The sequence below is a fragment of the Pseudonaja textilis genome, chromosome 10 (assembly GCF_049901715.1).
Source record: "Pseudonaja textilis isolate UNSWEBS1 chromosome 10, rPseTex1.2, whole genome shotgun sequence".
In the NCBI taxonomy this organism is placed as follows: Eukaryota; Metazoa; Chordata; class Lepidosauria; order Squamata; family Elapidae; genus Pseudonaja; species Pseudonaja textilis.
Genome location: NC_141999.1, coordinates 18,654,628 through 18,678,535, shown reverse-complemented (window position 1 = coordinate 18,678,535; position 23,908 = coordinate 18,654,628). Strand labels below are relative to the sequence as shown.

The window sequence follows — 23,908 nt, the reverse complement described above, 5'->3', positions numbered from 1 at the left end:
TGTGAAGAAAGGATTCTGGAGAGGTCAGTTGGATTGGCTGGCCAGGGAAACTTTGCATCCTTTTTGGGGTTTCATAATGTAATAAATGGGCAGAAACATTGAAGGACAAGGAAGCATAAAATAACTATGCTTCTCTATTTCTTGACTTCTTTGAGTCCTTATTCTGGGATTTATTCACTTCTGAATTGTCAAGGCAATTAAGAAGAGATGGGCAACAAGGTGAGAATTAGGAAAAGGAATGCTGGAAAGACGTTGTATGGAAATTGTTAAACTAACTTTGTAGGGTCCGGTGTAAAAGAGAAGAGAGTATGGATTCCCTATTCCAGGAATCACCCAGATATTGATTTCTACATTCTAATATACTGTACCAGTGTTCCAAGGGAGTTATTGATGTTCTTTGTTAACCTTTTTAAACAAAATAATAATTATATATATTTTTTTATTCCAGCTCATTCAGTGTGGTCAAGCCGCTGTAAGTTTTACTATTAATTTTGCAATGGTACTGTCCAAAAGGGAGGGTCCTTTCTTTAAATGTCTGAGCTGAGATTTCTGATCATAATTAACACTTTTCCCATGTGTTTAAACCAGGGGCCTTCAAAACTTGACAGCTTTAAGACTTCCTGTTAGCTCAGGAATTCTGGGAGTTGAAGTCCACAAGTCTTAAACTTGCCAAGTTTGAAGATCCTTGGTTTAAATGATAAACACGATAACCCATTTCATAGGTTCAAGTAATACACTGCATGTTATTACTTACATGGCAGCCACAAGAGATGATGTAATGTTTCTGAAAGACTCTTGTGGGGAATGTGTGATAAACTACTAATTTGCTGGATGACACAGCCATCAAGTATAGTGTGTAAATCAATAAAATAAAAGAGATTTAAGATGGAGCAAAAGTTAAGAAAAACCTCTTGTTTTTATATATATATATGTATGTATGTATATGTATATATGTGTATGTGTGTGTATGTATATATATATATGTGTGTGTGTGTGTGTTTTCTTAAGTTTTCGCGGGTACTTACATGTATGGCATTCAGCTTTGTTCGGGTATTTTCCCACGTCATTGTAGTTGTGCTTTTAAAGTTGTAGCAATGTTTCGGCAGAATCTCATCTGCCATCATCAAGCTTCTTTATAATGTTCATATATATATATATATATATATATATATATATATATATATATATATATGGATCTTTGTTGTTCGGTTTTCTCCTCACGAAGATCTGAGAGTATCTAGGCAACGTTTCGATGAAGTCTCATTCATCATCTTCAGGCTTCTGTCTCCGGCTCTGTGCTTCTCTGTACTTACTCTGAGAAGCACAGAGCCGAGACAGAAGCCTGAAGATGATGAATGAGACTTCATCGAAACGCTGCCTCAGATACTTCGAATCTTACGCGGGAGAAACCCGAACAACCAAAGATCCACATACAAATACCAGAGAACCTCAGAAAATATATATATATATATATATATATATATATATATATATATATATATATATATATATATATATATATATGTTCTTAAGTTTTTGCAGGTACTTACAAGTATGACATTCGGCTTTGTTCGAGTATTTTCCCACGCCATTATAGTTGTGCTTTTAAAGTTGTAGCAACGTTTCGGCAGAATCTCATCTGCCATCATCAGGCTTCTGTATTGTGTTCGTCTGTGAGTCAGACGAACACAATATCTATCTATCTATCTATCTATCTATCTATCTATCTATCTATCTATCTATCTATCTATCTATCTAACTATCTATGAACGAACAGACAAACACTATACAGAAGCCTGATGATGGCAGTTGAGATTCTGACAAAACATTGCTACAACTTTAAAAGCACAACTATAATGATGTGGGAAAATACCCGAACAAAACGTGTGTGTGTGTGTGTGTGTGTGTTTTCATAGATTTTCTCATACACACACACACACACATACACACACTTTGGATAATTTCCTCATAGTTTCCTAATGTTTGCATGCATAATTGGATTAATAATCATGCAAAGGTGGAGGGGAACACTTTTGAAATCTGATTATTTAATAGATATATCTGTCCCTTACATTGCTATGACCCGTAGGCATATACTACCCACTGGAATCTCCTTACCAGGAGACACTTGATCTTTATAGCATCCTTGGGTTTCTCCAGCTGCTTAAAGAATTTATCTTTTTTTATTATTCCGGTATGGATTTACTAATTCATACCTTCTCAAGTTAATTAGAGAATAAGCATGGAATAACTTACTTTTTCTTTTCACGATTTTGGTTAGCAACTTTCCAATTTCCAATTTTTTTTCTATGATCACTTTTTGCAGTAACCTATAGATCCAGTGATCTATTATCTACCCAGTAACCTATTAGAAGAAATGTAACTATTTCTTTCTTCTACTTTAGGTCCTAGAAAACAAAGAGTTAAGTGTGTCTATTTACCAATTAATGGTGTTAATGCCAAATAGGTTTTCTATATTACCCCAGGATTTCGTTCACTGTACATGTCCTTAAATAGGAACAAAAGGGTCGAATTGCTTTCATTTAAGAGATCTGCAAAACAATGTTATGTTTTTGGGAATGACTCAAAGTTAAAGAAACAATTGCATGGATGAATAACTGTATTGTTTTATAATTCAATTTAGACTCAGGCCAACAACCTGGTGAGTATTGCTAATCTTCTACTTATTTAGAAAAAATGTGAAGGTTCCAGTATATTTTGGGAGTGTAACAAATATGCCTGAATTTTCATTTTGAAATTAAATACTCATTCCCATGTGTCAAATTTTATTTATTTTTATTTATTTATTAGATTTGTTTGCTGCTCATTTCACCTAGAGGCAGCTCTGGGTGGCTTACAAGGCCACCCAGAGCTGCCTAGAAAGTTTAACTTTCATTACATTAGCCTATGATATGTTTCTGAACAAACACCAGAGTGTGAATATGTTTTGCCTTACACACATAAGATAATCAGCAAACTATTTTGATCTAAGAGAGCTGCAAATTAGTGTTAAGATTTTGTGGATGACTACAGGCAGCTATTGGTTACTTACAGCTATTGGTTACAATGGCATTGAAAAGGTGACTTACAATCAATACTTGCTCTCCTAATCATCAAAATATCACCACAAACATTAGATCCAGATTTGGGTGCTTGCTAATTGGTATGTATTTATGATGGTTGCAGTATCCTGGTGTCATGTGATTACCATGGGCAACTTTCCTAGCCATCTTCCAACAAGCAAAGTCAATGAGGGAAGCCCAGTTAACTTTAACAATCACTTAAAAACAAGAGCAATTTGGTTAACAATGGTGGCACAAAATGTTGTAAAATCAAGCATTATTTAGCAATAGAAGTTCATGTCCCAACTGTGACTGTAATTTGAGAACTGCCTATAAAACGTAGAGAAACAATTGCCTGGAGGAATAACTGCATTCTTTTATTATTAAATTTAGTTTCCACAACTACAGGGGATAAGAATTGCAAATCTTCTTTGTTTGTATAAAATGTGCAGGTTATTAATATATTTTGGGAGAGCAACATGTTTCTATTGAAATTAAATACACATTTTCATGTGTCAAATATGCAGGTGAGTTGCGGTATATCATGCATCAAGAAGAGATCCATATTTATTTTAGGGATTGTTGGTTAAAAACTTAATGATTGTTATAAGCAAGTAAATTTAGGAAAATTGCTCAACACTCTAGAGTGATTAAAATGAATTGCAAAGCAGTATTAATTTTTGTGGATGACTAAAAGGTAAAGAAATGATTGGATGGATAATTAATAACTGTACTATTTATTATTTACACATACTCGGGCTGAGTATTGCAAATCTTTTCTGTACTTAGAAAGTATGGGTTTTAGTATATTTCAGAGAGATGCTTAATGAATTGAAAACTTTTTGGATTCTTGACTTGGACTTTTTTTTTTCTTTTCTTCATTTTGGATAGCAGCTCCATTTTTTAAAAACTTCTTATTTTTCTTCCCGTGTTTATTTTACTTCTGTTGATGAAGCTTGAATAACCTACTTCAATAATCTCAGTAATGTATAGATCCAATAACCTATTATCTACTCATTCACCTATAAGAAAGAAAACAACTATTTCATTTTTCTATTTTAGGATCAAATGGCTAACGTGGTGAGTTTCTCTGGTTAATAAATAGCTAAATTTGTTATTGAGCCACAGTGGCACAATGGTTAGAGTGCAGTACTGCAGACTACTTCTGCTGCCTGCTGGCTGCCTGCAATTTGGCAGCTCAAACCTCACCAGGCTCAAAGTTGACTCAGCCTTCCATCCTTCCGGAATGGGTAAAATGAGGACTCAAATTGTTGGGGGCAATATGCTGACTCTGTAAACTGCTTAGAGAAGGCTGTAAAACACTGTAAATCAGTATATAAGTCTAAGTGCTATTGCTATTGCTAATTAAACACCAAATATGAATAGTCTGGTTTATGAAGGACCTTGGTTTGGTTAACAACTATGTTGGGGTTGTATTCACCACAAATGCTAAACATGCTTCCTGAGAGAAGTCATGCTCTAGATTTACACGCTAGAGCAAACCATAAATAGATCAATTGCTTTGGGTTTCCCTGAAATATCAATAAACCTCAATAAACTATAGATCCAATAACCTATTGCACACTGTGTAACCCTGACAAGGAAAATAACTATTTCTCTTTTTCCATTTTAGTTTGGTCTGGCCCAGATGGTGAGTGTGTCTTGTTAACATTTAACTAACATCAAATGGGAATAGCCCTCTATATGAAGGGCATTGGTTTGGCTAACAACTGTGTCAGGGTTATGTTCACTGCACATGCTAAATATTTACATATTGCAATGAACCATAAATAGATCAAGTGGCTTGAGTTCCTGAAATATCAATAACCACAGTAATCTATATATCCAGTAACCTATCATTCACTCGGCAATATATAAGAAGGCAACTAACCATTTCTTTTTTCCTTTTTAGTATATCCTGAAGAACAAAGATAATGTGAGTGTGTCTAATTAACAATTAACTAAATAAATACCACATATGAACAATCATCTAGATGAAGGACATTTGTTTGGCCAACAACTATTCAAGGTTGTGTTTACCGCACATGTTAATCTGATTCTTTCATGTTTAGCCTGCAGCATATTTAAACATGCTTTGCCTTCCATACATAAAATTGCTTTGAACAAGTACTCTGTGCCCTTGATATAAGGTGTACAAAGAACAGTTATGGTTCTTTTATGCATCAAGAAGTGGGGAAAATAGCATGAAAATAAAAATGGGCTTTTTAAAAATTTGTTTGTTTAATTTAGGGACTACATTGGCCATTTTCATTCATACTTACTATGTAAACAATGTATCAAGCCTTGCTACTAGACAGATTTCCAGAAAAGTTATTCATGTCTTTTGTTAAACCTTTGAAACAAAACAATAATTTTACACATTTTATTCCAGGTGGGTGCTGGTTTATTGTCAGATGTAAGTTTTACTATTAATTTATCAAGGATATTGTCTAAAAGGAAAGGTTATTTCTTTGAAGGATAGAGTTGGGATCTTTGCTCATAATCTTGGTGCTGCAGTGGTTAGAGTGCAGTACTGCATGCTACTTCTGCTGACTTCTGGCTGCCTGCAATTTGGCAGTTCGAATCTCACCAGGCTCAAGGTTGACTCAGCCTTCCATCCTTCCGAGGTCGGTAAAATGAGGAGCCAGATTATTGGGGGCAATTATCCTGACTCCGTAAACTGCTTAGAGGGGATTTCTAAACGCTATTGCTATTGCTAACTGTAACATCAAACTAATAATCTCATTAACCTGTTTCATAGCTTCAATCAATCTATATTGGCCATTTTCATTTATACCTGCTGTGTAAACAATGTATCAAGCCTTGCTAATAGACACATGTTCCAGAAAATGTGCCATGAAGTTTGTTAAACTTTTCAAACTAAACAATAATTTCCCACTTTTTATTACAGGTTGGTCAAGCCGTAAGTATTACTATTAATTTTGCAAGGATATTGTGGAAAAAGGGAGGTCATTTCTTTTATATTGTGTGTTTAAGCTAATAAATGCATTAGCCTATTTTATACATTCAAACAATCTACTGTACCATCCATCAACAACAAAAAACCTGGTTTTGCACACATGTTAAATTTTCCCATCCCACGCAGAAAACTACCAAAGATAAACCTAAAAAACCTTTGTATTTTCAACAAATGCAACAATTCAAACTTTAACAGACCTACTTACAAATGTGTGATTGCAGCCAAGACTGTTCACTCTTCAAGTTCTGAACCCCTTTCCACCTAAAAATTCTGCAATCTTTCAGCTGTCTGACAGAAAACTTAATATTTCTAATAGGGCACCCTGAAAGAGAAAATTGTTTTCAATTTTGAACAGACAGTTCACATTTCCCCAGCAAATCCTCACTGAGTGTTGACTGTTGATATAGAGTTGCTTTTAAATGAAAGTTCTGTGGAAATATATCAACATACCAGTTCCCTTTCAAAGTCTGAATTTTGCTCTTGCTACCCATAGTGGTTGGCATGGTGGCCAACATTTGAAATAGGTTGTGTTCACTGCACATGCTCTTTCATGTTTACTCTACAGCATGTTTGAAAATGCTTTGCCTTACACTCATAAGATTACTTTTATGAAGTTCTTTATACCCTTAATAAAAGCAGAGCAGTTATGGTCTTTTATACACCAGAAGAGGAAAAAACAGTATGGAAATAAATGCAGGGTTTTTTTTTCATTTGTTGATACATTTAATTTAGGAACTATATTGGCCTTTTCATTTATACCTTCTGTGTAAACAATGTATCAAGCCTTGCTAGTAGACACATGTTCCAGAAATTGTGTCATAAACTTTGTTAAACTTTTCAAACTAAACAATAATTTTTCACTTTTTATTACAGGTTAATAATGCTGGAAAAAATGTAAGTATTACTATTAATTTTGCAAGGATACTGTGTAAAAGGGGAGTTCATTTTTGTTGTGTGTTTAAGCTAATAAATTCATTAGCCTATTTTATACATTCAAACAATCTACTGTACCATCCATAAACAAACAAAAAACAAAAAACTGGTTTGGCACACATGTTAAATTTTCCCATCCCACCCAGGAAACTACCAAAGATAAACCTAAAAAAGCTTTGTATTTTCAACAAATGCAACAATTCAAACTACTTACAAATGTGTGATTGCAGGCAAGACTGTTCATTCTACAAGTTCTGAACCCCTTTCCACCTAAAAATTCTGCAACTTTTCGGCTGTCTGACAGAAAACTTAATATTTCTAATTGGGAACCCTGAAAGAGAAAATTGTTTTCCATTTTAAACAGACAGTTCAAATTTCCCCAGCAAATCCTCATTGTTGACTGTTGATATAAAGAGTCACTTTTAAATGAAAGTTCGGTGGAAATATATCAACATACCAGTCTCCTTTCAAAGTCTGAATTTTGCTCTTGCCTCCCATAGTGGTTGGCAGGGAGGCCAACATTTGAAATGGGTTGTGTTCACTGCACATGCTCTTTCATGTTTACTCTACAGCATGTTTGAAAATGCTTTGCCTTACACTCATAAGATTACTTTTATGAAGTTCTTTATACCCTTAATAAATGCAGAGCAGTTGTGTTCTTTTATACACCAGAAGAGGAAAAAACAGTATGGAAATAAATGTAGGGATGTTTTTTTCATTTGTTCATATATTTAATTCAGGAACTATATTAGCCTTTTCATTTATACCTGCTGTGTAAACAATGTATCAAGCCTTGCTAATAGACACATGTTCCAGAAAATGTGCTATGAAGTTTGTTAAACTTTTCAAACTAAACAATAATTTCCCACTTTTTATTACAGCTTGGTCAAACCGTAAGTATTACTATTAATTTTGCAAGGATACTGTGGAAAAGGGGAGGTCATTTCTTTTATGTTGTGTGTTTAAGCTAATAAATGCATTAGCCTATTTTATACATTCAAACAATCTATTGTACCATCCATAACCAAATTTTTTTGCAAACATGTTATATATTTCCCATCCCACCCAGGAAACTACCAAAGATAAACCTAACCAACCTTTGTATTTTCAACAAGTGCAACAATTCAAACTTTAACAGACTTGCCTGAAAAAGTGTGATTGCAGCCAAAACTGTTCACTCTTCAAGTTCTGAACCCCTTTCCACCTAAAAATTCTGCAATCTTTCAGCTGTCTGACAGAAAACTTAATACTTTTAATAGGGCACCCTGAAAGAGAAAATTGTTTTCAATTTTGAACAGACAGTTCAAGTTTCCCCAGCAAATCCTCACTAATTGTTGACTGTTGATATAAAGAGTCGCTTTTAAATGAAAGTTCTGTGGACATATATCAACATACCAGTCTCCTTTCAAAGTCTGAATTTTGCTCTTGCTTCCCATAGTGGTTGGCATGGAGGCCAAAATTTGAAATAGGTTGTGTTCACTGCACATGCTCTTTCATTTTTACTTTACAGCATGTTTGAACATGCTTTGCCTTACACTCATAAGATTACTTTTATGAAGTTCTCTATACCCTTAATAAAAGCAGAGCAGTTATGGTCTTTTATACATCTGAAGAGGAAAGAACAGTATGGAAATAAATGCAGGGTTTTTTTTTTCATTTGTTCATATACTTAATTCAGGGACTATATTGGCCATTTTCATTTATATCTGCTGTGTAACCAATGTATCAAGTCATGCTAGTAGAGCCATGTTCCAGAAAATGTTTCATGTACTTTGTTAAACTTTTCAAACTAAGCAATAATTTCCCACTTTTTATTCCAGCTTGGTGGAGGCTTATAAAATGTAAGTAATGTAAAAGGCGAATTCATTTATGTTGTGTGTTTTAACTAATAAACGCATTAACCTATTTTACACATTCAAACAATACTGTACCATCCATAAAGAAAAAAAATGAATTTTGTAAACATGTTTTGCAAACATGTTAAATTTTTCCCAATCCATACAGAAAACTACCAAAGATAAACCAACCTTTGTATTTTCAACAAATGATACAATTCAAACTGTAACAATTTCAGCCAAGACTGTTGACTTTTTTAAGACTGAACCTCTTTTCACCGAATAATCTGCAACCTTTTGGATGTATGGCACCATAGGCGTCTGCAAAAGATGAATTATTAGAGTGGAACTAGTGATTATTTTTACATGGCAATGGCTTTTCCTTAAATGCAAGGTTTCAGGGAAGGCAGGAACAGGAAAGATGGCAGCAGTATGAAATTTGTTGAACTAACTACATATTTTTCAGAGTAAAAGACACACTTTTTCCACCCCCAAAAGTGGGTGGAAATGTCTGTGCATCTTATACAGCGAATGTTGCTGAAGCCCTGCCCACCCTCCGGCCCCCCACCCTCTGGCTTCTGACTCCCAGCAATTTGCCTCCTTGCAGCAAACAGCAAACAGCCAGTTTCAGCTTCAGCACAGCCTGATTAGTGCAAGCAGCTGATTGTTAGCTGGATTGCTCTCCCAACAATCAGCTGTTTCAGGCTTCAGGGATTGCCATAGTCTATTGCCGCCTCCATGTGTCCCATTTTTGGCCTCCACATCCCAATTTTGGCCTCCGCACGCCCCATTTTTGGCCTCCATGCACCCCATTTTCTGCCTGTTCTGATCCCTGCTGCCCAAATTGGGCTGAAAATGGGACGTGCGGTGGAGGCTGAAAATGGATCACACGGAGGCAGCAATAGACTATGGCAATCCCTGAAGCCTGAAACAGCTGGTTGTTGGGAGGGCAATCCAGCTAACAATCAGCTGCTTGCACTAATCAGGCTGTGCTGAATCTGAAACAAGCTGTTTGCTGTAAAGGGGCAAATTGTTGGAAGGCAGAGGCAGATTTTTTTCTTTCTTGTTTTCCTCTCCAAAAGCTTGGTGCATCTTATACTTTGAAAAATATGGTAGCTTGTTTCTGGAGGGAACACAGATTTCTCCTAGAGTGAAAGAACAGGAGAAGGTATTGGAAATATAAGAACAGTTCACTGCCATCCTTTCCCTTGTTCTAACCTCATACTCAGATGGCTGAATGATGGATACCCACAATTGAGAAAGGGGTCCCTTGATCTGAACAAAATGGAATGTAGGAAGCCAACCAGGAACAGACTTGCCATGGCCGGGGGAGGAACTCCTGGGGAAATAAAGCACAGCCCTTCAACCCCCAGAGTCAAGTCAAGGAAGAACTTTTCAATAATAACAACAACAACAACAACAATAATCATCATCATCATCACCATCATCTTTAGATTTCCAATAAGAACTATGGAAATGGTGCAAATTACCTACATCCCAATTCTTTCACCTTTCTCTTGCTTTACAACTCAGACTACGACCATTGTGAAATATGCAAGGAAAAAGAATGTAATTCATGGGCTTTGATTACTGTTGATTACTAGTAACCTATTTGGTAACCTGTTTACTATTCAGCAGTAACCTATTTCAATAATCTTGAGTAGACAACTTCAGTAACCTCAGTAACCTATTAGCCATTCACTATGCTACTAGATGGAAAATGACTGTTATTTTATTCTATTTTAGGTCCAAGGCCTTCAATAGGTGAGTATTTCTAATTAACAATTAACTACCTAAAAACTAAATATGAACAGTCCTCTTTACAAAGGACCTTGACTTGGCTAACAATTATGTCAGGATTGTATTCACTGCACATGCTAAACTTGGTTCCTGAAAAAAGCCATGATTTGGATTCATGAATTACCGCAAATCATAAATAGTTCAAATGTTTTGAATTCCCCTGAAATATCAAACCATAAAGATCTTCTAGGTCGATGGTCACCAACCAGTGGGCCACTGGTGGTCCATGACAAAATTTTGGTGGTCTGCAGAGAAATGTCACCCCAGAGCATCTCCCGAAGCAATTAATCCAGGCTGCGCAGGAACACAAGGCTACGCCGCCCACATGGCCCGTGGGAACCTTCCCTGCCCACTCACTCCTTACCTGGCAAACTTGCCTGCTAAATTGCTACTTTTGCTTTTTCCAACCATCAGCTGTTCTGCTGTGTTGGGAGATTTAGTTTAACTAGTAAGCAGGAAATCGTTGGATTTCTTGCTTTCTAGTTAATCTTTAGATCTTTTAAGCAGAGCCGAACCTTCCTTAGGACTGAAGCAGTGAAGACTCAGGCAGCCAATGGCAGAAACACAGATCTCTAAGTGAATCTGTGATTCTGTGAGCAACTCAATCTGCCTGCCTGCTTTGCCTGATTTTGCGTAAAAGTTGCTCTTTTTTAATAAAAAAATCAATATTTATATAAATATTTATAATATTTACATACAAGCCATGCCCAGCCAGTCACATGACCACCAAGCCACACAAGTTAAGAAATTTGAATCCCACCCCTGCCTCTGTGTGTTTGTGTATGTGTGTGTGGGGGGGGAGAGGTTAGATCAGATCTCTCTCTCTCTCTGCCACCAACGTCAGCAAGCCACCATCTGTCAAAATTCATATTAATGCTCCTCAGGATTTAAAATTATGAGTTTGGTGGTCCCTGAGGTCCAAAAGGTTGGCGATCCCTGTTGTAAGTGACGAGTAAGCCAGTTTATTCTGTACAAAGGCAACCTGTACTTCTTGAATTTACCTTCTTAAACATCTGTTGTTTAAGAACGTTGCTGTCTCTTCCTCACCCATCTATGCCTTTCATAAGGGCATGCTGTGCTATGCCTATATTTCCACAAATTATAGATATGTGGGATTCTAATTTCTGAGGGTTTGGAATGACATTGTTCCCAAAATGTCAGACTTCATGGTTGTACTCAAGTAGGCTCTGGGGTTTGGGGTTTGTTAGTTCAGATACTAACATGCCTTCATTCAGCAAAAATATAATATGTCCAAATACCATTATGGAGTAACTAATATCCTTGTAGCAGGCATCCAAATGGCAAGCTTAATTCTCCTGAAAAACCTTGATAACTTGCCTTGTCCTTGTTCCCAAGTACCTGCATTCAGAATAGGAATGAGCACATCAATGGGCAGTTTTTGCCAGTTTCAATATATTCAGTTCAATTTCTACAGTAGTTTGGATGTTCCTTTTCTTTATACAAACGAACAAAGGTTTACATTTATTTCTGTTTGCACAGTTCTGTTAGTCCTGTACTTTTGATGGGGTTCCCTTTACATGCACACTTAGAGTACACATTAAATTCCACGTGTACCATGTTTTTTGCACGCAGTTTTTGAACCAAGAATTTCTTTGCACTTTCCTTGCACTTTCCAGAGACTGCAGATCAAGCATAACTTAATAATTGTAGCATGATTCTCTGCATTCTTTAAAACAAAAGAAATATTATGTCTCAAATACTTAACATCTATATATTACTTCTAAATAAAAGGGGTGGGGGGAAAAGAGCCATTATATCTATTTGTACTTCCTATTATAAAATCTTTATCACTACCCTAAAAGCCATTAAACAAAACTGTGATATCTGGATCTGCAGAAAGCTAATGTATTTCTACAAATTAAGACTGGAAATCTTGATAATTGTTATTTTGCTTGTTTGTTTAGCAGATTGGATATACCCAGACGGATGAACCAGGTTTCCAAGGAGTGCCCACTCATCGCTTTTTACCCTGCCACCCCAACCTTAATTAAGAATGAAGTTCACAAATCTCAGTAGTGTAATTTAGATATCAATTTTGAAAAGTTTGATTTTCCTACCTTTGTAACAGAAGGCAGTGGGCAGTGAGAATTGCCCTTTGCTATTCTGGAGGCAGAAGCTATGCTAAAATAAAATAAAATAATTGCATTTGCACCAACATCGTTTCTTGTTTTTTTAAAAAACAAAAATAATGTTCTGGTTTAAAAAAAAACATAACATTGAACGATGAGATGAACATTCAGTCTAACTCAGCTTTGGGAAATGGCACGACAGCTGGGCATGAGATAAATAGACATGATTAGAGTTGGACAGAGGACTTTTGGAAATTCCAGAGCAGAAGTTTAAAACAAGTCAAAAGGTATTGGTGTCATGGAAATTACACGTCCACAAGAATCAAAGAAAGCAAATAGGAAAACCCAATGAAACTGAACTGGAAAGGAATGAGGGTTCATTGTCCTGAGCATGAAGCAAGCTTCTGCTTCATTGATCCACGAGAGCTTTAATAAATAGTATTAAGTGACATGGTCACAAGTCCAGACACAGGTAGTGGGGTCAACATTCAACAACAGACTGTCACGTTCCTTATAATTCAACTATGGTATATTGGGATATTGGGAATCCTATGGTCTCAAAGAACTTGAAGGGCAACCATTTTTGGAAAATTCCACTCATATGTGGAGACCAGCATGAATCTTATACACACTCTTGAGCCTTTGGAAAAGGTTCTAATTAATGGCAAGCAACTATGACACTTTGACCAGGGAAATTACATCCCAATTAAGTACCGCTTTATAAAACCTTAGTAAGACCATACCTGGAATACATGACTTAATAATTGTAGCATAAATACATATGAGCTGAGGTGATGCAGTGGTTAGAGTACAGCACTGTGGGCTACTTCTGCTGACTGCTGGCTGCCAGCAGTTTGGCAGATCGAATCCCACCAGGCTCAAGGTTGACTCAGCCTTCTATCCTTCCGAGGTGGGTCAAATGAGGACCCAGATTGTTGGGGACAAGAGGCTGATGCTGTAAACTGCTTAGAGAAGGCTATAAAGCACTGTGAAATGGTATATAAGTTAAGTGCTATTGCTACCCAGTTTTGGTCAGCACATTTTAAAAAAGACGTTGAGGCTTTGGGAAAAGTGCAGAGCAGAGCAACTAGGATGATTAAAGGCCTGGAGACTAAAACATGTGAAGAACAGTTGCAGGAACTGGGTATGGCCAGTCTAGAGAAAAAGAAGGACTAGGGGTGACATGATAGCAGTATTCCAATATTTTCCAAAGCACCAGAAGGCAAGGTAACAAACAAGGGATGGAAACTAATCCAGGAGAGAAGCAATCTGGAATTAAGGAGAAACTTTCTAACAGCGAGAACAATTAACCAGTGGAACAACTTGCCCCCAGAAGTTGTGAATGCTTCAACACTGGAAGGTTTTAAAAAGAAACTGGACAGCCACTTGTCTGAAATTGTATAGGGTTTCCCGCTTGAGCAGGGGGTTGGACTAGAAGACCTCTAAGGTCCCTTCCAGCTCTATTCTGGAAGGAAGCTAGGAAAAGGAAGGGAGGGAGGGAGGGAGGGAGTCTGAAAAAAAGGAAGGAGGATGAGAGCTAGGGAGCTAGGGAAAGAAGGGAGGAAGGTAGCTTGGAAAGGAAGGAAGAAAGGAAAGGAAAGGAAAGGAAAGGAAAGGAAAGGAAAGGAAAGGAAAGGAAAGGAAAGGAAAGGAAAGGAAAGGAGGGAGGGAGGGAGGGAGGGAGGGAGGAAGGAAGGAAGGAAGGAAGGAAGGAAGGAAGGAAGGAAGGAAGGAAGGAAATAAATCTGAAAAAAGGAAGGAGGGAGGGAGCTAGGGAAAGAAGGGAGGAAGGCAGCTTGGAAAGGAAGGAAAGAAGGAAGGAAGGAAGGAAGGAAGGAAGGAAGGAAGGAAGGAAGGAAGGAAGGAAGGAAGGAAGGAAGGAAAAGGAGGCAGGCAACTGGCAAAAAGAAGAAATTAATTTATCTGGTCTTGTTTTTCTCAGGCAGACAGCAACAATATAACTGAATGTAAGGATTGGAAGAAGGCCCAAATTAATTGCCTTGTTCCTTTAACAATCTTAATAAGCTAAACAATGCTAAACGCCTGATTGCTCCTGAAATATTTTGTCTATTCATAAATAGCAACAGCTGCACATGTTTTGCTGAATATTCAAAGTCAAAAGTCACAATTATGAAATAGTGTACTTAAGACAGGTATAGCCATACAAAGTAAGGGGCTTTTTAATACTTCTATCTATTGTATTTTTTGCCTTTATTTTAATAGCCCATTCCTGCCTTTCAGATTTGTTTTCTTAGGAAACCGTGGTATACATATGTTGACTAGATTTCCTCATAAAGAGGGTGCAAGAAAAATACCTTCTTTTTCCAAAATAAAGTTCATTACTCTTTTTAATTAAATCCATTTGCAAAAGGTTATAACAATTATAAAACAATACTTCAATTATTGCTTCCCTAGTGGCAAAGAAAACACATTTTACAGGAGCATTGAAATGACCCCCACCTTGGCTGTTGGATGAAAAATACCTACGTAAATCTTTGAATGCCATTCATGCTCTGTTGGTTGGGCCAATTGAAAGATTGTGGCAGTTGCAAAGGTTGTGACGTGCAATCATTGACTTGTTATTCTGCATTTTGTAGCAACAACTTTAAGCGAATAAAAACAAACAAATAAAATGACTCGATTCTTGGCATGTTTTTTAATGCAATAGGAAAGACAAAACTTTAATTTTGCTTGTCTGGTCTTCCTGGATGACAGATTTTTTAAAGGATAGAAGCAGTGATAGGATTCAAAAAAATTTATTACCAGTTCTGTGGGTGTGGCTTGGTGGGCATAGCAGGGGAAGGATACTGCAAAATCTCCATTCCCAACCCACTCCTGGGGGAAGGTTACTGCAAAATCCCATACTGTTGTAGTTGAGCAATGAGAGGCTAGACCAGGGCTTGGGTGCAACAAGACTTTATTGGAACAATAAAGGACTGAACGTGTTAGCCCTGCCTGGAGCAGGCTTCCAGCGATCAGCGGCTGGCCGGACCCTGCAGCTGGCTTTTATAGCCGGCTGTCGAGGGAGGCCAGCCAATGAGGGGCAGCAAACGCCCCCGCAGCATGAACGGACCTGGGTGGGGACTTTGGCAAGTTCCAGGGACATAACACCCCTTCCCCCCAGATGCGAACACGCATAGTCACTTAAATAAGCGGGCGGTCTGTGCTGGCGCCCCGAGCGTTGTAACTCCAGTGAGTTACCAATTGTCTCAGAGTCCAAGGAACCCGGTAGGGTTGGTGATGGGGTGCAGCCTCGCTCAGGGGTTTGCACTGGCACCGGTGTGGTGCTACTGGTTGGCGATGTTGTGGTCCCGTCTACTGGTGCCGGTGGCGGACCCATCGGGCAGTCCCGGTCTACTGCCAACTCTCCTGGTCCGGGTGTAGGTGGTGCAGTGGCTCTGGCATGGTCCTCGATGGAAGCTTGGTGTGGTACCTGGGGGTCGACCTGATCCCACGATCCGACACTGGCGAGGGTACCCTGTCGTTTCCTTAGCTGATCCAGGTGCCTTCTCCAGATGCGGCCGTCTTCCAGCTGGACTCGGTACGACCGGGGGCCGGTGATGGCTACTATCACTCCTGGGATCCACAGCGGGTCTCCGGCATAGTTCCTCGCAAATACAAGTTGCTGCAAGACAAAATCTCTGACCCCCGTCATTGAAGCGAGAGGGGTGTCAGGACAATAGTGAGGGTGGAGCCTATCCAACACAGTTCTTAGGCGCCTACCCATTAGAAGTTCTGCAGGGGATTTGTTGGTGACCATGCAAGGGGTCGAGTGTTGGCTCAGCAAGAAACGGGAGAGCCTGTGATGCCAATCTTCTTTGCTGAATCTGGCTAATGCTTCTTTTGTGGATCTAATGGCTCGTTCTGCCAATCCGTTGCTGGCAGGATGGAAAGGAGCCGTGAAGATATGTCGGATGCGAAGATTTGTGGCAAAACGGCTAAATTCTGTTGAGGCAAACTGGGGGCCGTTATCTGAAACAATGGTGTCTGGTAACCCGGTGTTACGAATAGGCGAGTTAGAGCCTTGGTAACTGCTAGCGTGGTGGTTGTGGATAGTTGGGCCACATCGATCCATTTTGAGTATGAATCTACGACCACCAAGAAGGTCTTGCCGTGAATCGGACCCACTAAGTCAATGTGTAGCCTTGACCAAGGTGCGTTGGCGCTCTCCCACTTTGTGGGGTGGTGACTGGAGGGGATGGTCTGGATTCCTGGCAGGGTTGGCATGAGCTTACCCACTTGACGATGTCGTCGTCCAGGCCCGGCCACCAGACGTAGCTTCGTGCCAACGCCTTCATCCGGACGATGCCCGGGTGGCCCTCGTGTAGTGCCTCTAAGACTGGTGTGCGAAGTGAGGCCGGAATGACCACCCGGGTGCCCCACAGCAGGCAGCCCTGTATGCTAGACAGCTCCTGTTGACGGGTCTTAAAAGGTGTGAATTCGGCTGAGAGGTTTGAGCCCGGCCACCCCCTCCTCACCCAGTCCAGTACCTGGGCGATGGTTTTGTCTGTCTTGGATTTGGTGGCGATGTCGAGAGCGGTGACAGGGAGGTCGAGCTCGGTGACATTGAAGATGGCGTGGACCGGGGCCGGGTCTTCTGCTGGAGCTGGCAGGGGGCAGCGGCTGAGGGCGTCTGTGTGACTTAACGTTTTTCCTGGGCAGTGGATGAGCTTGTACGAATAGGCCACCAGGAACAGAGTCCACCTTGTCATTCTGGGAGACAACACTTGGGGAGTCTGCTTGTCCCCGGAAAGAAGACCCAGGAGAGGCTTGTGATCTGTGATTAGCTCAAAGTTGTGGCCAAACAGGAATTCATGAAATTTCTTAACCGCGGCCACTGCGGCTAAAGCCTCCTTGTCGATCTGACTATAGTTACGCTCTGTTGCTGAGAGCGTTCTGGAAAAAAAGGCAATCGGTGCCTCAGAGCCGTTGGGTAGTCTATGGCTTAATACGGCGCCAATCCCAAAAGGGGAAGCATCCGCGGCTAGTACCAGTGGAAGGTGTGGGTCGAATTGAATGAGGACCGCGTCCGATGTGAGCAGTGATTTGACTGCGCGGAAAGCGGTGTCTTCCTTGTGTCCCCAGTGCCAAGGCGCTTTTTTATCTAAGAGCCTGTGTAGAGGCTCTGCTACTGATGCTTTGTGAGGTAGAAATGATGCATAAAAGTTCAATAATCCCAAAAAGGCTTGTAGCTCGGCTTTAGAGGTTGGCGTGGGTGCCTCATGAATTGCCTTGACCTTGGACTCTAGGGGGTGGATGCCTGAGGCGTCAATCTTATAGCCCAGAAAGTCCACCTGTCTAGTGGCAATGGCACATTTTTCCTTTTTTAATTTGAGGCCATGCTGTCTGAACCTGTCTAACACTGCTCTGACTCTCTGGAAGAGTTGGGGTCTGTCCCTGGCCGAGACCAATATGTCGTCGAAGTAGGGTACTACGCCAGGGAGGCCCTGTAGCATACGTTCCATGAGGGATTGGAAAATCCCCAGGGCAACACTTACGCCAAACTGGAGACGCTTGCACCGGAAGGCACCCCTGTGAGTCACAATGGTCTGCAGTTCCGCCATTTGGTTGTCAACCGGGAACTGCTGATACGCTTGTGACATGTCCAATTTGGCAAAAATGTTGCCAGGCTCAAAGGTATGCAGTAAATGTTGAATGACCGGGACAGGGTACGCACTAACTTGTAGAAAGCGGTTGATTGTTGTTTTGTAATCAGAACAAATTCTCAGGCTGCCATCCTTTTTGAGGGGTGTGACAATTGGCGTCTCCCATTTGGCGAAGTCTGTCGGCTCGATGACCCCCTGTTTTAATAATTTATTGAGCTCTGCGTCCAGTTTAGGCCGAATAGCGAATGGGACTCTACGCGGTTTCAGCTGGACTGGAACCGCTTGGGGGTCAACTGCAAATGAGATGGGGGTCCCCTTATAGCACCCCAACTCATTGCTGAATACGTCTGAGTAGTCAGTGAATAAGGAGTCAGTGTCAGAAGTTGAGACAGCATGGACTCCTGTTAACCCTAGGCCGAGGTAGGGGAACCAATCAAGCCCCAGAAGACTGGGGAGGTTGCCGTTAACTACCACTAGAGGCAGGTGGCCTTTAAAAGCTTTAAAATTAACAAGGAACTTGCCTTTGCCAAGCACTGGAATGTCTTTTCCCTGGTAATCCCTCAAGGAGATCTGGCACTTCTGGAGCTGGTTCCTGGATAGTCTGGGCTGGATTTTCTTGAGGGTGCTCCAAGAGATGATTGAGAGCGCTGACCCCGTGTCAACCTCCATACGACAAGGTTTACCTTCTAATAGAACGGAAAGTGTTATTTTACTAATAGAGTGACAGGTGTGGTTAGCATGGTAGCAAGTGTGACAATTGAGTACTTGCCTTTGAGGTCCAGAATGGGAAAAGGAAGGAACCTTTTGTGCTGAGTTGTGCGCGGCCTGGCAGACTCTAGCGATGTGGCCTTTTTGTGGCACTGGTTACAGATGGCCCCTTGAATTTGCACGTAGCTCTCGGTGAGGTCCTCCACAGGATAGGCATAGGATGATGTGTTTGGGTGCACTGTTGGTTTCTAGCCTGGCTCCTGCCTGTGGTTGTTTGGCATGAGTGAGGCGGTGGATGTCTGTTTGCTCGTTAGGGTCGTCTTCGTTGACTACTTCTTCTGAATGGACGGTGGTGCAGGTTTGTTTGGGAACGGGGCCTTGAATTTCAGTGGCAGACTGGGTTGCCAGCTCTGCTGCCAAGGCTTCCTCGACAGCCTGGGATAGGTTGAGGTCCTTCCTGGCGAGTAGTCGCCTCTGGAGGTGAAGGTCTTTGACCCCGCAGACGAACTGGTCGAGGAGCATGTCATCAAGATAGTTCCCGAACCCGCAGTGGAGGGCTGCAGTCCTCAAGGCGGCCATATACTGATTGACGGTTTCCTTTTCTGCTTGCTTCCTCATCTGGAAGGTGAAACGCCTCGCGATTTGTGAGGGCCTGGGGAGTAATGGTTGGTGAGAATTTCTAGCAACTCTGGCCAGGGGACATTTTTAACTCACGTGGAGCGACGAGTGCTGTGGCAGTATCAAAAACGATGGCTCTGCAATAGCTGAGGAAGAATGACTTTTTCTGTGCTCCCAGCATCAGCCAGACCGATAAGCGTCGATGTAGTGGTTAAAAGCGATTCTTGTATGATTCCCATTTTTCTTCTTCCGGTTTGAATGGTGGGAAGGCTGGGTTGGAGTTCATGATGAGGACTCCTGCGTGATATGCTGTTGAGAATCTCTCTGGGACACAAATGGCACTTGGGCTCTTGTCAGGCTAGTGACTTCAGCTCTGGAGAGGCTTCATAGACCTCTCTGCTCTCTCTCTGGGCTACAATTGGGCTGAGCTGCAACGACTGTTGGCAGCGTTTTGAAATTCGCGCTCCTGGGGAGCGTAGGCGGTGCTGGCTTGCCGCCTCTGATAGCGCTTTGAAAATCGCGCCTGCGTGAGTGTCAGTAGCTCGGAATAACAGCACCGCGCTGTATTCGGCTAGAAATCAAACGACAGCCGTTTGAATTTCGCGCTCTTTTTGTGCTGAGCGGCTGCGGCTCGCAGCGCTTCACTTTCCTCTGTAGCTTGCTAACAAGCGGCTACAGACGCTATTACTTTCGCTCTTTGCTGACCGAGCTCTCCGGCGGCGCGGCTGCGGCTCAGCGGTTATTTTAGTGATTTCAGCTGTTGCGAATTGCCTCTGGTAGCCATCCCATCCTCGTCACCAGTGTTGTAGTTGAGCAATGAGAGGCTAGACCAGGGCTTGGGTGCAACAAGACTTTATTGGAACAATAAAGGACTGAACGTGTTAGCCCTGCCTGGAGCAGGCTTCCAGCAATCAGCGGCTGGCCGGACCCTGCAGCTGGCTTTTATAGCCGGCTGTCGAGGGAGGCCAGCCAATGAGGGGCAGCAAACGCCCCCGCAGCATGAACGGACCTGGGTGGGGACTTTGGCAAGTTCCAGGGACATAACACATTCCCTCCTCACCCCACTAACCTGCTTTCCAGCTCCTTTCTCCTGTGCAGGGCAACCAAAGAAGACCCAGCCGATCAACTGGGACTCAATGGGAGGCAGAGAAGAAATGGGGGCGGGGCCAGTCAGAGGTGGGATTTGCCTGTTCTCTGAACTACTCAAAATTTTTGTTCCTGGTTCTCCAGAAGTGGTCAGAACCTGCTGAAGACCACCTCTGGATAAAAAAGGAGACAAGAAGGTAGGCAGGCAAGCAGCTAGGAAGGAAGGAAAGGAGGGAGGGAGAGAAGGAAGGAAGGAAGGAAGGAAGGAAGGAAGGAAGGAAGGAAGGAAGGAAGGAAGGAAGGAAGGAAGGAAGGAAGACTCTTGATGTTATTCTTGCTTGATCATAATCATAATCATATTAGAATAGCAACTAAAATATGAATTCAAATATTTGGTATTTGAAACCTGCATCTGTGCACTCACTTGTATTCTCTAAGAGTCTTGGATACTTGTGGGAGAACCAGGACAATAATACAGCTAGTCAACTGGCTGCCCAATTCTACCTTATCTCATGTAATATTCATGCTCTTTTTTTTTAATAAAATGTATTAAATTTTCACCTTTAAGAAAACAAATTCTATATACATTTTTTGCAGTTATTTGTGACATCGGTTATACCATTCTCCTATACATACATATATAGACGCTATTTACAATTACATTTTAAAGCTTCTACTTTTGCATTACATTTTCTTTCTATTTTCTAACCAGACATACCATTTTTCCCAGGTCATATAGAATTCTTTATCTTCCCTGTCCTGCAATTCCATTGTTGAATTTGTTCATTTCTGCACGATCCACTACTAGTTTCCAAGTTTGAGCATATAGTATCCTAGCCGCTGTTAAGTTGTGTATCATTAGACATTCATTCTCTTTCGTATATTCTCATTTGGTAATCCCTAATAAAAATATTTCAGGTTTAGGTGCTATCTTTAGACTTGTTATTTCCTGTAACCAGATCTGTATCTTATTCCAGAATTCTTTTGCTTTTGGGCCGGTCCACCACATGTGAAAAAATGTACCAGGATTCTTTTAGCATTTTCAACACTCTGATTTTAGGTTTCGATAAATTTTAGCCAATCTCTCCGGTGCTAGATGCCAACGATAAAACATTTTAAATAAATTTTCTTTATATGAGGCTGCCAATGTTAATTTATAATTTTTAGTCCATAATCTTTCCCAATTTTCTAATTGTATGCTGTATCCAAAATTTTTCATCCAGGTTATCATAGTTGGTTTCCTCTTCTCTATCAAATTTTAAAAGACAATTATACATTTTGGTTATAAATTGTTCCTCTGATCCTAATAATATTTTGTCTAGTTGTTGTGGTGTTTTATCTATTCCAAATTCTTCTACATCTTTTTTGTATTTTGTTTGTAATTATAGGTAGGGCCACCAATCTTTCACCATCTCTTCCACTTTCAATTTTTGATTTGTTTTCAGTATTCCTTGATCGTCTAATAATTGATTGTATCTAATCATTTTATTTATATCTAAATTATTTGGGTATGTCATGGCTTCCATGGTAGAAAACCAACCTGGTATTTTAATGTAATGTTTTTTCCTAGTTTTGTTCCAGATCTCCAATAGTGCCTCTCTTATTCAGAGGTTTAAAAAAAGGAGAACTTTTCTTATTTCTCTTCTCCCACATGGCAGCCTGCCAACCAATTTGTAGATCATGTCCTTCAAGAGTTAATACCCTCTTGTTACTCAGGACAATCCATTCTTGATCCAAATTAGCGCTGCTGTATGTTGGTACAATTCCCATTTCGGAAGTCCAAACCCACCTCTATATCTATTCTCTTGCAATAATTTTAACCTTATGTGGAGTTTTCCCTTTCCCATGTAAATTTCATTACTACTCTATTCAATTCCTCAAAAAAAAAATCTTATTTAATTTTATAAGGACCATCTGAAATAGATATAACCACCTTGATAATAGGTTCATTTTTATTGCTATAATAATCATGTTCTAATTATATTTGTTATCTAATATATGTAAAAATCTGTTCAAAAACAAACCCACTGAATCAAACTAACTGAGCATAATCCCTCTTTCCTGATCCTCAGCAACCCAGACCCCAAAGCAGCAGAGATAACAGTCTCTTCCAAATCCCAAGCTTGATTAACATTGCTAGTAATTATTTTGATACCAAGGAAGTAGGGAAGTGGTTTGGCATCACTTTGTTCCAGAATAAATGGATGGTTCATTTTTACCTTTTAAATCTAACGTATAGCAATGGGGTTTTGTGGTCAGCTCCCATCCATGTATTAAACAGTTCTGGTTCTCTTCACCAAGGTCAAATAAGTGTAAATAACACGATATAATTATTTCTATTTTCAAACTTCAGGGAAACATTGATTTATACATAGCCAAAACAGATTACTGGAAGTTCATCATTAACAAGGCTCTGACAATTTGGGAAGTGGATTGAAGACAGACAAGGGGGAAAAGATGGAGGGATGGGATGATTAAAAGGAGTGCCTCCATATTGAAAAATGCTTGATAAAACCACTTTGCACATGTCTGATTTCAAAGAGAAAAGGTTATCACAAAAGACAAAAAATGGAAACTTGACATATAAGCCTGAATTGAAAGATGGAACCTGGAAGCTTTGGGGCAAGGCTTGTTCCATCCTTGTTCATTGTGTTTTGAACACGATGAAAGAGGTAGTTAATTCTGCAGCTAGAATTGTATTTGCTCAAAATTGGAAGAATGAGAAAATTCCGATGGAGAAGGAGGTGATGAAGAAAGTAATTGAATGTGCAGAAATGAGTAGATTAACATTCGCAATTAGAGAGCAAGAAGAAAAAGAGTATTATAAGATATGGTATTTATTTTATCAATGGCTAGATAGAAAAGTAGGAAATAGAATACAATAGCAATGATACGTTACAACTAACTATTGTGGAATAAATTACAACGTTAACAAAAATTAGTAAGAATTGAGACTTGCTCTAAAGAATAATATGGATTTTAAATTAAAGTCTGAGGATAGTGTAACAATAATATAATATGACATGGAAAGTTAATTAATGTAATATGAATGTAAACCTAGGAGGAAAAGACTATAGATATTGTGCACAAGAAATATGTATCAACTAACACATTGTATAACTGAAAGGTTTTATTTGTCGTTTTATGTTTATGTTTGTTGTTAAAAATAAAAATGAAAAAAGAAAGAGGT

At 40.0% G+C, this 23,908-nt stretch overlaps 3 long non-coding RNA genes across 5 annotated transcripts in view; 2 read left to right on the top strand and 1 right to left on the bottom strand.

Annotated features, from left to right (window-relative positions):
- The first annotated feature begins 1,512 nt into the window (after nucleotides 1-1,512).
- The window catches only part of LOC148124938 (uncharacterized), a 147,577-nt gene continuing 125,181 nt past the window's right edge, over nucleotides 1,513-23,908 (top strand). The window contains exon 1 of the long non-coding RNA XR_015744837.1: nucleotides 1,513-1,669. This is a non-coding gene — a long non-coding RNA (uncharacterized LOC148124938). The remainder of the gene's footprint in view (nucleotides 1,670-23,908) is intronic.
- Nucleotides 2,008-12,786, top strand: LOC148124942 (uncharacterized). 3 transcript variants are annotated; one of them, XR_015744830.1, is made up of 5 exons: nucleotides 2,008-4,142; nucleotides 4,696-7,868; nucleotides 8,796-8,816; nucleotides 10,557-10,574; nucleotides 12,539-12,786. It is a non-coding gene; the product is annotated as an uncharacterized LOC148124942 (long non-coding RNA). The 3 variants fall into 3 exon arrangements; XR_015744831.1 differs by having other exon boundaries at nucleotides 2,036-5,478; nucleotides 5,974-7,868; XR_015744832.1 differs by lacking the exon at nucleotides 2,008-4,142 and having other exon boundaries at nucleotides 7,007-7,868; nucleotides 12,536-12,786.
- Nucleotides 7,420-8,583, bottom strand: LOC148124943 (uncharacterized). The gene is made up of 2 exons (XR_015744836.1): nucleotides 8,479-8,583; nucleotides 7,420-7,541 (listed from the first exon to the last, which is right to left on the bottom strand). It is a non-coding gene; the product is annotated as an uncharacterized LOC148124943 (long non-coding RNA).